This window comes from Passer domesticus, chromosome 7 (genome assembly GCF_036417665.1).
Source record: "Passer domesticus isolate bPasDom1 chromosome 7, bPasDom1.hap1, whole genome shotgun sequence".
Classification (NCBI taxonomy): domain Eukaryota; kingdom Metazoa; phylum Chordata; class Aves; order Passeriformes; family Passeridae; genus Passer; species Passer domesticus.
The window spans coordinates 53,455,785-53,461,051 of record NC_087480.1 but is presented as its reverse complement, the minus strand read 5'-3'; positions in this window follow the sequence as shown (position 1 = coordinate 53,461,051).

Here is a 5,267-nt window from a genome sequence, read left to right as displayed (position 1 = left end):
CTCATTTTTCCTTTTGGCAAAAAAAAAAACCCTGCACCTTTGATACAGTCACCTAAGAGAGCAGATCTAATTCAGTGTGAAGCTGCAGGTCAGCTCCTGACTACAGTGAAAAAAGACCCGAGCTATGGAATCAATCATCTGCTTCAAATAAGTGTGAGGACACAGTTAGGATCAGACCTCAACAATCTGGCAGCTTTCAACATCTCCAAGATAAAGTTGCGGTGATTCCCTACTACTGAGATTTATCTTCAGAGAGAAATGAGGGAGGAAAGTCTCTCTCCTAAAAGCATATCTCTCCTGCCTCTGTTTTGACACCAACTGCTATCCAAGTTCCAGTATTCTTTTGGCCTCCTTCCTTGGAACTGCAGTGAGGTCTCTGTGGAGCTCGCCTTGGTTGCCCTCTCAGACAGCTGTGACTAATTCAATGTTCAAGCTCTTGAGTTAATTCTCTCATTAGATCACTTTCCTCCTTCATGGAATAATTATTCCCACAGGAGAAATGAGGAAAACTAAAACAATATTGTGCTAGTATCTGACACACTGCATCCAGGATGTTTATTTTAAATCAAATTGCCTGGAATTGATCCAGATCTATGGTTTAAGCACAAGAATCTTCTAAGTGGTGGGCAACTGTAGCCATGCATGTTACACAACATTCCCCATTTCACTGGAATTCCTCCCAACTTCCTGCTGGGTAAGTGTACCTAGAACACACACCTCTCCACACAAGTAGGTCAGGTGACACAATCCTTTCATTGCTGGGGCATACTTTAGGACTGAAAAGGGGTTTTTTCCCTTGTTTTATTATTTATCACACACCAATCCCTTTTCCACCCAATGCTATTGTGAGGGTGAAGCCTGGAGCACAGAGTAGTGAAATACTGCCACTGCTCCTGAAATCACAAGCCAATATCTGTGCATTACTCGCTGGGAATGTCACATTCCCTCTGAAGCCTCCTGTGGCTCAGATGTGTTACCCAATTTTGCTGCCTGACTCCCCAGGGCATGGCTGGTCACTGGAGAGGGCAACACCTCCCTCAACTGGATGCCAGCACAGCCTGTGCTGCAGCATCTTTGGTGGGATCTGAATACTTGGGAGAGTTTCTCAATCCCCACTTCAAGAGTGCTAAACCTCTCTGGACTGACAAATCTGATCCCAGGCTCTTACCTTAATGCCACCTTTACCTCAAGCCACATTACAGTGAAAATAGTAAATAGTTAGTTACCAATTTCAAAACAGAGAAAAAAGTTCACAAAGGCTTCTAAAGATGGGAGAGGGGCAGAGATGAGCGGGGCAAGGCGAGCTGTACCGTTTTTCCCAAGCCATTAACAGTTCAGCAGAAAAATGGACAGAGCCATCATCACCTTGCTGGTAGTGTGAAAACTCAAACCTTTTCACACGAGCCCTGTATTGTGGGACTGCCTGTGCAGAAAAACTGTCTTTGGGGACTCCTCTTACTCTCTGTGTTTGGGTCAATTCCAGTTCAGACCTCTACCCTACACACATACATATTCATCAAGATTCATTAACTCTCACAGGAATTAAGGTAACAGCTCTTGGGCCTGGCCCAACCGTGTCGAGAGAGTGTTCTCGTGCCTGGCTTGAGTCTGGAAAATGTGTGAAGCACAACTCACTGAGGTAGGAAACATTCAGACCCTGAAGGGAAGCTTCTTTATCCACTGAAGCTTATGTATCACGTGAAAGCATAAGCTGACAACAGGTTTGTGCAGGTATCTAATTAGAATATAGTGTCTGTAGCTCATTAGAGGCTTTTGGCTGAGTAGACAAACACAATAAGCAGTTGTGATGATCACCATTGAGGTGATAATGGGGTAAACCAATGCTGTCTTTAAGAAACACCTTACAAGTAGCCAGGGAGCCTCGTCTCTCCTCCAGGCTGAAGAGTGTGAAGTCCAGCAGCCTGCCTTGTCTTACCCCTTCGAGAGATGCACAACAGCATCCACCAACTGTGCATGCACAGACTGCTGATCTGCATCAGTGCTTTGGGCATGCAATGGCATCCAGAGTAAATGGGACATGTGGGAAAAACTTAGACCTTAACAGAGACAAGGTGTCTTGGAAGTGTAAGAGATGTAGCTTAGAAGTTGTGCTACAGATGCTTGTACTCCTCATGAGGTCTTAGTAGCTCTGCACTTTTGCAATTTTGGCTTTCCTGGGAGAAGTTTGAATTCAAATCCTTGTGAAATTTAGGGAAGTAGAGCAAAAATGGTTGTATTCTATGAAGATTTTGTGACCTTCACACCAAAACACAAAGTAGGCTCCTTTGCATTTTGGTGAGGCTGTAGAACACCTCTCCTCTGATAGATCCGGTGCATTACAATACAAGTAGCAACTCTAGTGGATAATTACTAACAAAAATGACAACTGCCTGTACCATTGAAAGGTTACAGCAGATGCCTTAGCACAGAGGGCAAAGTGCAGAGATGCAGTTTATGACTGAAAGTGAAGATTTCATACCCAGTAAATTGGGGGAGAAATTATGGCACATGCTGGTTGCAATGGAAAGTGGCTCCATATCACAAAAGATCCCATGGGATCTGATGTACCTATGAATAGTCAATGCCTGAGTTTCATGTCTCCTCTGCAACAGGGAATTTAACAGCCAAGTATGGTAAGGGGTTTTAAGTCAAAATTGTCCCCAAAACTGCAGGTGTAATGGACAGGTTGTGACAAGAAGCAGTCAGGCAAAACTGCACACTCCAATCAATTATTACTCTTTTTAGGTTTTGCGGGGGTGGTTTTTGTTTGTTTTGTCTTGTTTTGTTTTGTTTTGTTTTGTTTTGTTTTGTTTTGGTTTTTAAGACTAAGAGCAGAGCTCTCCATCTTTATCAAATTTAGGGGGGGAAAAACAACAACAACAACAACAACAACAACAACAACAACAACAACAACAACAACAACAACAACAACAACAAAAAACCAAAACCAACAACAACAACAACCAAAAAAAAAAAAACCACCACCACAATAACAACAAACTTAAATTATACTGTAAGAGAGGAGAGATTCAGATCTGCACAGGCAACACCTTTCAGCCTCCCGATGTTGTTGCTGTTCAGTACGTCACCCTGCAGTCCCGGTTTTGTTAACGCTCCAATACTTCTCCCTGCGGTAAGAGCGGCACCTGCAGGATGCGGGAGAAGCAGCACAGACACCTCCATGGCTCCGCACAATGTCATCCAGGCATCCGGAAAGGTTTTCCTGAGAACCTTTCAGCCAGGGAAATCTGAGCAGCCATGGGCCTCTGTGGGACAGGGGTTTATCAAGAGAAAACCTGGATAGTTTTTTGTGAGAATCTTCTCACTGTTTAGGCAGGGTGGCAGCAGCACTTTGGAGCAGGTGTGGGCAGTGGGACATTTGAGGAGCACAGGGCATGCCTTTTTTTGTCACCTGTCCTACATCACAGTCAGCATTCAGCTGGCTTATTGGCAAATATTTTTTAAGCCTATTATATTAAAATTGAAGACATTTTTAGTTCCTTCACTATAGTGACTGCTATTCTTGGTGTTGGTTAATCAAAAGGCCTCCTCGTTACACGATGCAATTTCACACTGTCAAAGGTACTTTCAGACTTATTCCTGAAAATCTACAGTATTTTTTGGGAGATTCACAATAGTATATGGGATCATTAGCTCCACCCTGTACAGCTCCTGTGTGACCCAGAAGACATCTGCTGAAGAAGTGCCCTTTGCTGGGGGCAGAACCATGAACACAGCACAGCACAGGCCTTTGGGGCAATATGAGCTCTCTCAGCAACACTATTTTGTGTCCATAAATTTGGAACTATGGTGTGAAATCCTAGTGCTGGCCAAGAGTCTAACAGCTGACATCAGCCAGCGAGCCACTGGCATTTAGGAGAATTCTAAGCCTTTTACTCACAGGCCACTTCCGATGAATAAAATGTCAGCGCGAGAGGGGTCTGGTTTCTTTTACTGATGCGTCAAAGAAAGAAAAACTTCAATGCATTTATTAGCCAAGCTTAAAATGTATAGAGTTATATCAGCATGCATCCAACTGTGTACTTGCAGAACCTTCTCCCTACATCTATGTTTTCTATGGGTATTTTTTGAAGACCAACTTGAAATGTATTTAGAATGTAATGTTGATGAAGAGAGAAACCAGCAGCCCCCCGAGGGTATCATGATTCAGATTCTTTCCAGAAGTACATTTAAAAGTTATTACAATGAAATGCAGACTCATGAGAAAAGCCTGAGGGGCCATGACCATTGTAACTGTGAGCAGACATGTTTTTCTTTCCCAGTCTCACAGTAAATAGATATGGAAGCTGTCCAAGTGGCTCTCTGATCGCTTTTTGCTCTGGCTGGATGTTATGCTCCTGGAACAGCTGGACATGTTTTTCTCTCAGAATTAGTGCCAGCTCTGCTGGACCCGTGACTGCATGCATTTAACTCAGTACGTGATGTTCATCCCCCATCAGTGCTCAGGCATGCCATGACTCAGGGAATTACACAGACTAAGATGGAAGCACACTTTGCCTCAGGATCAGTGCTGACCCCAGTGACCCACATGGTGCTGCTACAGGACACTGATGAAACATCCGTGCTGGAATGAAGAGGAGGGCCCACACATGGGATCACACTATGGACAAAGGGGTGCTGGGCTGTGCCTGCCTGTCACATTCCTGGAACAGTTGTGGAAAACTCAGGAGGGATGCTGTTCTCTCAGAATCAGTGTCAGCTCTGCCAGACCCGGTGATCATGTGCAGTTACCTCTGTGTGTGATGCTTGTCCCCTGTCAGCACTGGTCTGCTGCCACAGTCCCAGGCAGTGTCCCTGCCTCCCATCTCTGTGGTTTCCTGGGCTGGTGCAATTTCTCCCCAACATAGCCATATTTCTCACAAGCACAGACTGAGGTGGACAGGGACCCAGTTTGCATGAGCATGACTAGGGCTGAGGGACAGAGGTTGTGAAGGCGGTGACTAAGTGTGGGACGTGTTTTAACCACAGACAAGCTCTTTGCAGCGCAGGGATGAAAGGTGTCTGTAGGGATGCACAGGGTCTCCTCACTTTAAAACAGACATTGAGTTGCTGGAGCATGCCCAGGGAAGGCAACAAAGCCAGAAAACATGTCTTATGAGGAGCTGCTGAGGCAGCAGGGGTTGTTCAGCCTCAAGGAGGCTCAGGGGGGACCTCACTGCTCTATACAACTCCCTGGAAGATAGTTATAGTGGGGTGGAGGTCAGTCTCTTTTATTGTGCCTGCAGTGAAAGGACCAGAGGAAATGG